Here is a 12,465-nt window from a genome sequence, read left to right on the forward strand (position 1 = left end):
TAATCTCACAAAACAAACTGAGGGTTGCCGGGGGGAGGGGGTTTGGGAGAAGGGGGTGGGATTATGGACATTGGGGAGGGTATGTGATTTGGTGAGTGCTGTGAAGTGTGTAAACCTGGTGATTCACAGACCTGTACCCCTGGGGATAAAAATATATGTTTATAAAAAATAAAAAATTAAAAAAAATTCCTTCTAATAAAATAATAAACATTTAAAAAAAAAAAGTAAGGATGGTTGTTGAAAATCATAACTTTATAAAGAGAATCCCAACAACTTTATAATCTGGGAGAGAAGATTCTGGGTCGTGCCATTCTCCAGCTTAACTCTCTCTTATCTACAACAGTGGTTCTCTGGTTCTTTATGTACCTACATGATAATTTCTTCTTCTTCTTCTTCTTCTTCTTCTTCTTCTTCTTTTCCAAAAAAAGCTCTTTCTAGGAAAATGTGTGAGTGCATACGTGCATCCTTACTTATAATTTTCAGGAGCCTTCATTTTCATATGAAGAAACTTGACCTGTAGGAAAATCCAGTTCCATGAATTGCATTCTAGATCTTCCATAATTTGGCCCCCAGCGTACCTCTCCATTAAGGAATTATTTCTTTGAGATAACATTGTGGCTGGATAGTATGCTGAGACCTAAGACAAAATGATGTGTAATTGTCTCCAGACACTGTGTAAAAGAAGGTATCATGGGGTAACCTGCAAAGCACTGACATGGGCATTAAGTTTTGCAACTGAACCAGTTCTGTAACTCCTAATGGTGTAACCTTGGGGAGAAAATATCATTTAGTCTTTTGAGGTCTCAGTTTCCTCATCTGCATAATGAAGGGTGACTCACTGATCTCTCTTGTTGCTCTTACCTCTGAGATCCTAGACTTTATGATTCCAGGCTTATCACCACCTCAGGTGGGGACCGTCCCACTTCCAGGAATCACTTGTCAGGCTCCCCATGATGGAAGGGCATCACAGAGGCTCCAAAGCTCTGGAGCATAGGAGCCTGACCACCTGTAAGGAGGCAGATCCAGGATGTATCTGCAGCCCTGTTGTGAGTACAGAATGACGTCTGGCCCAAGTCAGTGTGTGTCTCCCATTCTCCCCTTCTCTGGTTCACTCTCTGCTTCTCTGAGCTCTTGGCCAAAGCGTTCCCGGTGACTTATCACCAGGTAGACCAAGTCCTTGCATACTTCCTGCTGCATTTGATTCCTTTGAGCAGTGGAGTTCCTGCCTCTAACTCCCTTATCTACCCGGCCCTTCCAGTCACAAGCACTCTTGTGGGAGATGTCTTGCCTGCCTGACTTATGTTGCCCTGTTCCTCTTGGCTACTGGCTCCTGTGGCCACCCATTTTCAATGGGACACAGAGATGTGGCCATCCCTTCTTAAGACCAGCTCCCTTTCTCAGTCTGCTTGGATTGCCATAACCAAACCCCATAGTCTGGGGGACTTCAACAAGAGACATCTATTTCTCATAGTTGCATAGTAACTCTCTTCCTGGCTTGCAAATGGCCACCTTCTCACTGTGTCCTCACGTGGTGGAGAAAGAAGGGACTCTGGCCTCTTTCTTTTCTCTTTTCTTTTCTTTTCTTTCCTTTTCTTCTTCTTCTTCTTCTTTTTTTTTTTAATAAGAATACTACTCCCATCATGGGAACACCCCCCTCATAATCACACCTAAACATAATTTAATCCAAACACCATCGAATTGGGGGTTAGGACTTCAACGTGCAAATCTGGGGAGACGCATTTAGCCCATAACACTCTCCTCTCTGGCCGTAGACTGAAAGGGGATAAGAAGTGACTTCTAAAAAAAGAGAATTGGGGCAGGAGTAGAAGATGAGGCACAGGAAGGAGTTCATCTGTTTCTAGATTTGCATTCACCTAATATTTAAACTGTTCCTAATTTTGGCTTTGGAGACCCTTTTGTGACCCTTGTCCATGCACCCTAATGAGCATACAACTTCCGTCATACAACATTTTCTAAGTTGGGAGGGGAGGTTTTCTGGGGGGCATGTTGGGCTTTATTTTGAAACAAATGGAGTGGAGATGGTGGCAGGAATTGAAATAGAAATGCCTGCGTTACCCTCCTCCAGGTTCTGTAGACCTTTTTTCTCCAAGAATCATATACAAATTTCATGCATCCTCTGGCAATATTCTGGCTGGAGACAAGAGTCTGTCATAAATGACAACAATGTAATCTCTAAACAACTTTATCCTTAGCCTCAGCAGAGCTCAGTGTTTCCATGTGGTCGCCTTTTTGACGGAGGTCAAGATGGGCAGAGACCACCAAGCACATTTCCAGAAGGATATTAGATTTCACTGGGGCCAGGAGCTCAGAAGTGAGTTATTAGGGTTTTGTTTACGATACCCTCTGGCTCTATCCTTAATTAGGTGGAACTGATAAGCTTGATAAATTTTGAACTATTGCTTTCTGTTTGGCAATAACAAAATATTACTGTGTAGGATGTTAGTTATTTTCCGCATCAAACCCTTTCTATTTTCCTGAAGATATCACTAGTTTTCATTTCAATGGGCCTTTTGTTTAGAAGGAGAAGAATGTCCTTTTTACCTTTTTTAATTAAAGCCTGTTGGTGACTACTATACAGTTTCTTTAGACTTTCCTCTGAACCTCATTCTCCATTTTTCCTTCTTTGCCGAGCTCCAAGATTTTGCTCTCAGGTAATAATCAGATTAAGCAAAAGATTCAGACACAGATGACTTCTTCCCAATTCTCACCAGCATGTCTTAGCTTATATTTTCTTTTTCTTTCTTTTTTTTCCCTTTCAACTGAATTAGGCAGACCCTACTGTCAGAGACCTCATTATCTACAAATTTATATATATATATATATATATATATATATATATATATTTTTTTTTTTTGGACACGGAGAGAGAGAGAGCACAAATAGGCAGAGAGGCAGGCAGAAGGAGAGGAAGAAGCAGGCTCCCTTCTGAGCCAGAAACGTGACAGGGGGCTCAGTCCCAGGGCCCTGAGATCATGACCTGAGCCAAAGGCAGATGCTTAACCTAAGGAGTCACCCAGGTGCCCCCAAACCTTATATTCCTATTTTGAAATGGTGAAAAGCTCTATTGGCAATATTTTAACCACGAGCAGGAACAAGAAGAACAACAAAATGGAAAGCAAATACATATTTATGTTTATGAAACAACTGCATACATAGGTTAATATATACAATCAAACAGAAATGACATGTTGGAATAATGCCTTAGTGATGTCTAAAACCATAATTATATCTTAATGAAACATTTAGTCATTTAGTCAAGTCTTAATAGGTCCAAGACTAATTATTTTACTTTTCTTTTGAGAATGCAAACTTAGAAGTCTAAGGGTTCTAATTACCCTGGAGTTGAAAAGTTGAAACAGTTTGCATGTAGAAGGATTTCTTTTTCCCAGAGTGGTGTTTCATATAGACTTCAGTCTGGGTTCAGTGGCTGCTGGTCAGAAAGATACCCTCCTGCTAACCCCCTCTTTCAAAAATACCGAGGGAGCCTATTCCAAGTAATCACACCAAGGAAATGAACCAGCTCATTGAGAAGTAAAGGGAAACACCTGGATTTTAGAACTGCACAGCAAACGAGGTTGCAAGGAATATCTGTGGGAAGGTATAAATCAGCAACTGTTCAAGAATGAGACTCGTGAGTTGTAGTAAGTTACCCTCAAAACAGAAGAATGTGAAACAATAAGCTGAGATATTCTTGTTTTACCCAGGAAGATTCCTTTCAAGAGGTTTTTTAAGAAGGTGGCACTTGACTCATTTTTGGAAAAGTTTCTTCCTTTCAGTATTTGTCTCAGAAATCTGACTTCTGGACAGTCTTTAGTTTCAGGATGTTTTCTGTGATTATCACCATGTTTGCCTATGGCCTGGCCACTTTGTGGGAAGTGAAAGAGAAGGTTGAGGTGGAGAATTTATTGGAAGAAAAAAACCCAAGTGTTAGAAGGGCACTTGGGTGGCTCGACCAGTTAAGCCTCTGACTCTTGATTTCAGCTCAGGTCATGATCTCAGGGTTCTGAGATCAAGCTCCATGTTGGGCTCCACTTGAGAATGGAGCCTGCTTAAGATGCTCTCCCTCTCCTGCCCCTCCACTCAGGATCTCTCTAAAACAAAAACAATGACAAAAAAAAACCCAAAATGAAAAACAAAACAAACAAACAAAAACAACCCAAGGGTTAGAAATAGCAAATGTATGTATAAAAATAAAAGACTGAATAAATTAAGTTTTCTCTTTTCTTAAGTTCCTTAAAAGGCATTTAAGATTTTTTAAAGTGATCATTGTAGTACTATATTGCTAGTTTTATGACATATATACATGTAATATGTGTGGCAATAATATAAAGGAAGCAGGGGGAAATGGAACTACATTATTGAACTCAAATTTCTGTATTTTACTAGAATTTGGTCAGAATCATACTGGAGTATGATTGGAAATTGTTATCATTTGAGATGCATACTGTGATCCCGAGTGCAGTCACTAAGAAAATAACACAAAAAGAGAGTTAAAAATTTTGAAAAGGAATTAAATGGCACATGAGAAAATAACTGCTTAACACAAAATAAAGTAGTCAAAGAGAAACAAAGAAGCAAAAGAAGATTTGAGACATGGAAAACAAAAAGCAAAATGGCAAATGTAAATCCAATAAATGATTTCATTAAATGTGAGTGGACTAAACAGCCCAATCAAAAGGCAGAGATTGCCAGAATGGATAAATAATCAAGTTCTAACAGTGTGCTGTGTGCAACAAATCAAAGGCACAAATAGATTGAACATAAAAAATGTAGAAAAAGTTATACCATGCAAATAGTAAACTTAAGAGAGCCTGAGTAGTTATATTAATATTAGACAAAATAGACGTTAGTCAAAAATCATTAGTATGTAGAAGACAATGATAAGAGAATTATAAATGATAAAAGATGACAAAATGAGAAAACAATAAGTGAAGCTGATATGACTGTTGATAAATGTATACATATTTAACAACAGTGTCCCAAAATTAATGAACCAAAAACTGACAGAAGTAAAGAAGAAATATCAAATTCAACAACCAGAGTGAGATTTCAGTACTCCCATTTCAATAATTGGTGGAATAGCTAAACAGAGACTCAGCAAAGTTACAGAAAACTTGAACAGCACTTTCAAGCTTGACTTCAGTGATCTAAAATGTCATTTATGGAACATTCCACTGAAGAGCAGCACAATATATATTCCTTTCAAGTGCAAAAGGAATATTTTCCAGATAGACTATATGCTATGTCAAAAGTTTATTAAATTTAAAAGGATTGAAACCATTCAACCATTACAGACTTAAAGTGGAAATCTATAGCAGAAAGAAATTTAGGAATACTCCCAAATTAATGGGAATTAACACAATTATAAATAATACTATGGATCTAAGAAGATATGAGAAGGGCAAAAAAATATTTGTACTGAGTAGAAAATATTTGAACTGAATAAAAATGAGAACTCAACATACCAAAGAAGTCACGGATGCAGCTGGAGTAGTACTTAAAGGAAATTTTTTTAGGTTTAAATAACTATTTCAGAAAAGGTTTCTCAAATCAATAAGCTAAGCTTCCAGTGTAAACCAGGAAAAAAACAAAACAAAACAAATAAAGAAACAAATTGAATCCAAAGTAAGAAAAATGAAGGAAATAGAAAGACTAGAAATCAATGAAATAGAAAGCAAAAACATAGTAAGGAAAATATTCAATAAAATCAAAGTTGATTCCTTGAAGTAATGAAGAAATTGATTAACCTTTAGCTAGACTGACCAAGAAAAAATGAGGGAAGACACAAATCATCTAAATCAGGAATGAAAGAAAGGACAACACTGCCCCTATATAAATAAAAATTATAAATGGAGTATTATATAATTTTATGCCAATAAATTAGATAATTTAGGTAATATAGACAAATTATCAGGCAGGCATTAATTATTAAAATCAATGTAGGAAAACAGTAGAAAATCTAAATAGAAATATAGCAACTAAAGAGATTGAAATAATAACAAAAATCCTCCCACAAAGAAAATCCCAGCCCCAAATGTCTTCACTGGTGAATCTTAGTAACTTTTTAAAGATGAAGTAATAACAATTCTAGGCATATTCTTTCATAATATAGAATAGAAAGGAACACTTCCTAAAATATTCTTTGAAGACACTGTTGCTGTGATATCAAAGCCAACAAAGACATTACAAGGAAAAAATAAAACCACAGGCCAACATTCACTGTTAACATTAACAATGTTAATTTTTTAACATTGTTAAAAAATCTTTTAAAAAATACTCATAAAGTGAATCTAGCAACATCTTAAAAAAAAAAAAAAGATACAGCATGATCAAATGAGATTCATCCCCAAAATGCAAGATTGGTTTAACATCCCAAAACCAAGCAATATAACATACAATATTAATACAATAAAGGACAAAAAAATATTTACATGATTAGTTAATGATATTCTCTTTAAATGCAGAAAAAGCATTCGACAAAATTGATCACCCAGTTATTATAAAAACTCATATTCAAAGGGAACTTCCTCAACCTAACAAATGGCAAATATAGAAAATTAATAGTTGACAAAATACTTAAAAGTAAACTAATGCTTTCACCACTTCTTTTAAAATCATATGGGGGTTCTAGTTAGTGAAATAAAACAAACAAAAAAGGAAGTTAAATTTGGAATGGAAAGGAAGGAGTAAGTCTTTGCTCAGAGACAATATAATTCTGTGTAGAAAATACTAAGGAAATTACCAAAAAAGCTACCAAATTAGTAAGAGTGTGTTTAGTGTTTAGCAGGGTTCCAGGATGAAAGATAGCTATACACAAATCAATTATTTTTCCATGTATTAGTAACAAACAATCCCAAAATTAAATTGGGAAGCAATTATAGTAGCTTCTAAAAGAGTGAGATACTTAGAAAAAAAATGAATCAAAGAAGAGCAAATCTTTTATGCTGAAAATTTGGAAAATATTCTGGCAGAAATATAAGAAGGTCTAAATAAAGGGAGAGGCATCCCATGTTCATGGATTGGAACAATCAATATTGTTAAGATGATGGTTCTCCCCAAATTGATCTATAGATTCAGCACTCTCCATATCAAAATCTCAGCAGGTTTTGTTTTTGTGTTTGTGTTTTTGGTAGGAACAGACAAACTGATACTAAATGTATGTGAAATGCAAAGAACCTAGAATAAGCAAAAGAGTTTTGAAAGAGAACAAAGTTAGTTGACACACACGACCCAATTTTAAAATTCACGATAAAGATAGAGCAACTAAGACTACAAAATTGGCATACAAAGGACAAATAGACTAAAGGGAAAAAATTTAGTATCCAGAAATTATCTCTTCCATTTATTATCCACTGATTTTGACAAGAGAATAAAGGCAGGGAGAAAAGACAGTCTTTTCAACAAAGGATACAAGAACAGTTGGCCATTTTTTCCCCATAGAAATAAAGAAACCTCCATCTCAACCATACGCCATATGCAGAAATGAACCTAAAAGGGATGATAGATTTAAATTTAAGATTTAAAGCTCTAAAACATCTAGAAAAAGTAGAAAAATGTATTTTTGACCTTGGGTTAGCCAGTGTTTCTTAGATAAACACAAAAATTACCTTCCATGAAAATAATTGGTGTATTAGACTTCATCAAAATTAAAAATTAAAAATCTTTGGTCTTCAAAGCACACTAGTGAGAAAATTAAAAGACAGGCCACAGAGGAGAAAATATCTGTAAATCCAATAGAACACTTGTACCTAGACTACACACACACACAGAGAGGATATATATTATATATAATCTTAATGCAAATCCTGTATTTGCAAATCTTATCAAGAGTTTTTATATAGAATATATATTTTAAAACTCTTACAGCCAAATACTAAAACCAATTAAAAATCAGCAAATTTAAGTAGTCATTCTACTTAAGAAGATAAATCCTTGTGCACTACTGTTGATAAGAATATCAGCTAGTTCAGCCACTGTGGCAAATAATTTAGAGGTTCCTCAAAAAAAAAAATTAAAAATTGATCTACCATCTGATCCAACAGTTCTACTTCTGGGTATATATCCAAAGGAAATGAAAACAGGATCTTGAAGGGATAGCTGCACTTCTGTGTTCAGTGCAGCGTTATTCACAATAGCCAAGATATGGAAAAAGAACGTATCTGTCAATAGATGAATCATAAAGAAAATGTGGTACACACGCACCCATACACAGAGGAGTATTATTCCATCATGAGAAAGAAGGAAATCCTGCCATTTGCACCAACATGGATGGACCTTGAGGACATTTTGCTAGGTGAAATAAATCAGCCAAGAAAGGTAAATACGGTGTGATGTCACTTCAATGTGGACTCTAAAAAAAACACTAAAATCGTAGGAACAGAGTATAGTGTCAGTTACCAGGAGTTTTTTTATTTGGGTGGGGATGGGGAGATGTTGGCCAAAAGGCACAAAACTTCCAGTTCCAAGATGAACACACGGTGAGGCTCTAATGTACAGCATGGTGATTAGAGTTAATACTTCTGCGTTCTGTGCTGGAAAGTTGCTGAGAGTAGATCTTAAATGGTCTCACCGCAAAAAGGAATGGGTAATTATGTGATGGGACAAAGGTGTTAGGTAAGGCTCCGCAGTAATCATTCTGTAATACGTATCACAACACGTAATACATAACACAACACGTTGTACACCGCCGACTAACACAGTGTTGTATGTGAATTACATTTCGGTCAAGCCGGAGAAAAGAAGTCTCTTGGTTGGTGTTTAAAATGCTTGAACATTTCTGAGGTTTGTTTTGGCATCAACCCTTATCCTGAAGTAAGACGTGTAGCCAGCCAACAGTGTTTCAAAATATATTGTGTAATTGTGTAATTGGTGCTGACGCTGACGAAATATATTTCGTTCCAATCGTAAATTTTCTTACAGAATATTTATCACCTCCCCCCAATACAAATTTCACAGCAGATTTTTAGAAATGACCTTTTGCAACTTTGTAGGAGAATATATTGAGTGGAGAACAGGAGAATTAGCTCTACAGACTCTAACCATTATCTTGTCCTTCTTGGAATTGGTTGAAGCCACCGTGGGCTAGCCATGAAGAGATGTGTTGTCAGAATCAGAAGTAACTGGCCTTCCTCTGTGACTGCTTAATGAGATCTTGCATAAATGTGTATTAGCGTATCCAAATTAGTGTCATTTTTTAAGCAGCAGAAGTTCAGAAACAGAATCAAAGGAATTCCCTTACTTCCTTTGTTTTGTTAAAAGTGAAACTGAACAGAATGGTTGATTATAATATAGCTAGTTTGCATGTGTTGTAATTACATTTTGTTTGGCCTGTCTCAGGAATAATGAGACTGTAGAAGTATTCCATTAGAATCTTGACAATACTTCTAGTGTATGAATTACATTCATATATTCTCTGCCTTGTCTTCTGTCACTCCAATGCACGCAAATATATGGTACAAAATCGTAAGTCTGATTTTTTTTTTAAAAATGCACATGCTAGAAATTATATCCCAGTGACCTCTCCCACCTCATCACTTTCTGAGACTATAAGCTTATTAAAACAATGTTGCCTAAACATTTCTGTTGCTTAAACCAGTTTTGACTTTTTAAAATAAACGCTGCCAGGACCTTTCTCAGAATTTTTTTTTTCAATGGTAAAATTGACAAATCTTTCCCCTTCAAGGGATGATTTGATGTTCAGAAACAACTGGGAGTCTTTCAGAGCCAAATTTTATGATTAAGATGATTTATCAGGTTGGAACATATAATTTTTAATTAAAAACAGAATATCCTAATTAACTACTAAGATTTTTACTTACATGATTTACAAACTTTTAATGAATGGCAGTATCTGTAGATATCAGAGCACTGTGTTCTTTTATGGAGATGGGCATTCTAGTGACGTTGAATGGGAGAAATCTTTTAGCCTCGCAATTAATTACCATGCAATTCTTTGAAATCATAAAAGTCATATTGTCAAACTGAGTTGAAATTTAGGCACCCCGAGGAGTTTTTCAGAATTCTCGCAGAGTTGGAGAAAGTCAGAGGTCTCTATCTGCGTGGGGCTGAAGCTCCAGCTCTCTTTGCTGAAGGCTGTCTTCTGTTTGGCATCAAGAGTGATCTTTAAAATGGTATGTGGGTGTATTTCCACTTTGAAATTTTCATCGGTTCCCCCAGGTTTAAAAGCTTATACCTGTTGGCTTTATGAACTTGAGTCTTCAGTAGGTCATTTTTCCAAGCATTTCCAGTCTTCCTTTCTCCCCATCATCGGCAGGAGGAAGATGGCTTCATGTGGACCCAGCACCCCCACCCTGCCTTCCTCCCCTCCAGCTGTGACTCCCTTCCATCTCCCTTGACATCTCCAGGTCTCTGCAAAGGGCTGTGAGGGTTCACCTTCACTCCCCATTGCTGAGGGACTTTTTTTTCCCCCCACAAATGCCATTTGTCTCTCATTTCTGGCCCTCAGCCTCCTTCTCCCACTGAAAGTACCAATCTCTTTGAGAGGAAAGGTCCCACTAAAGACAGACCAGGTCCTTAGTGAGAAAATTTTACCTCTTTTGCTTAAGGCCACTTCCCCTCCATGGCACCCAGGTACTCTGGGAGAGGTGGGGATGGGTGCAAATGTGAACCTTATACTGGATCCTGACCTCCACCTTTTGTCACTCAAGTTCAGCCATGCACTTTCACCCATTCTTCCAGATTCATTCCCGGCTTGGTGATTTCCAGTCAGTGGCTGTCTGTCCCTGTGTCATCTGCAAGCTCCATCCCTGACCCAGCCCACCCCCAGGGTCCATCAGTCATGTCTGTGAGTGTTGATCCCCGATTGTGGACAACACTTGGGTCCTTTCTCATGGGGCTCCTTAGTTCCTTATAAAACACACTCTGCGGCTACAGGACTATTCAGTTGTCTCTAATATCCCATAGGGATTGAGGGAACGTTGACCAGAATGTGCAGCAGATGCCAGGGGTGGGGGGCACCAGCTCTACGCAGCCATGATGTTAAGGGTAGATAAGACACTTCAGGTCCTGCTCCTCATGTTCTGCTCATGTAAGATGCTTTATGTCCTGACTCCTGCCTACCTCTCCAGGCCCCTCCCTTTCCATCCTCTTGAACTACCCCTGAAATAGGTACTCTGAAATACTCTGCCCCCGTTCATTCATCCAGGGCAATATTTGAGCATCTACTGTGTTCTGAGCTCAAGAGTCAGAGTGTGACAGATGCAGGTTGTGGAAGTAGAATGGAGGAGCTAACATTCCAGGAGGGAGGCACAGAAGTAAACCATTGCATAAGCAAGAAACTACCAGGTCGGGATGGTTATGAGGAAGAAAATAAGGCACATTTTGTGATGGGCTCTTTACAATGAAGACCAGGGAAAGCCTCTATGAGGAAAGGACGTTGCATCTGAAATCAGAAGGACTTCAGCTTACCGGGAGCACCTCTTGAACCAGGAGAAGGAGTTTATATTTTATTCTAAATCTAGGGGAAGCCATTGGAAGTTTTTAAACAGGGTGGTGGTGTGGTGTGGTTTAGCTGCTGGGCCGTGGATTTCAAAGGGCCTGAGTGGAAGCAGGGAGACAGGTGTGTTGGTCTGCTCAGGCCGGGATAGCAGGATGCACAGACTGAGGGGCTGAATCAACAGAGATGTATGTCTCACAGTTCTGAAGGCTGGAAGTCCAAGATCAAGGTGCCTGCAGGGCTGGTTTCTCCCGAGGTCTCTCCCTGGCTTGGAGATGGCCACCTTCTCCAAGGCTTCACCCAGACTTTCCTATGCCCTGCTATCTTTTTGTGCATCTTAATCTCTTCTTGTGAAGACACCAGTCAGTTTGCCTTAGGGGCCCCCTAAATGGCCTCATTTAACTTCATCACTTAATTAAGGCTTTATCTCTAAATGCAATTACCCTCTGGTGTATGGGGGGTTAGGGTCCCAATATATGAATCCGGGCATGGGGGCAGGGGACACAGTTCAGCCCAGAACAAGTTAGGGTCTAGAGGAGAAAGGCCAGGGCTTCTGCCAGGACGTAGCATGTAGAAGGACCTAGATGGATTGGGGACATATTCTGGAGTAAAGTTTGAGTAGATGTGGACAGTGAGGGAAAATAAGAGATCAAGGCTGACTGCATAGCTTTAGCTTGAGCCACTTGGTGAACAGTGGTGCCCTTTGTTGAGAAGTAGGCTTTGTCCAGTGTCTCCCCACAGTGGGAATTCCCACTGGAAAGCACCCAAGCCTCCCCGCCCCCACACCCACTCAGCCATCCCTCCCATTCCTCCTCCTGCGGGCAACTCCTATTCCTTCTGCGAAACTTCAGCTCAAGAGTTACCTCCTCTCAGGACTCTTACCCCTCTTCTCCCACCCAGAGACTGGTGGATGTGGGTCGCTCCAGCTCGCCCCCGTCTGCGCCCCCCCCCCAAACGGATGCCTCTGCAGCGGCTTGCTGGCGGGTTTG

This window comes from Mustela nigripes, chromosome 5 (assembly GCF_022355385.1).
Source record: "Mustela nigripes isolate SB6536 chromosome 5, MUSNIG.SB6536, whole genome shotgun sequence".
In the NCBI taxonomy this organism is placed as follows: Eukaryota; Metazoa; Chordata; class Mammalia; order Carnivora; family Mustelidae; genus Mustela; species Mustela nigripes.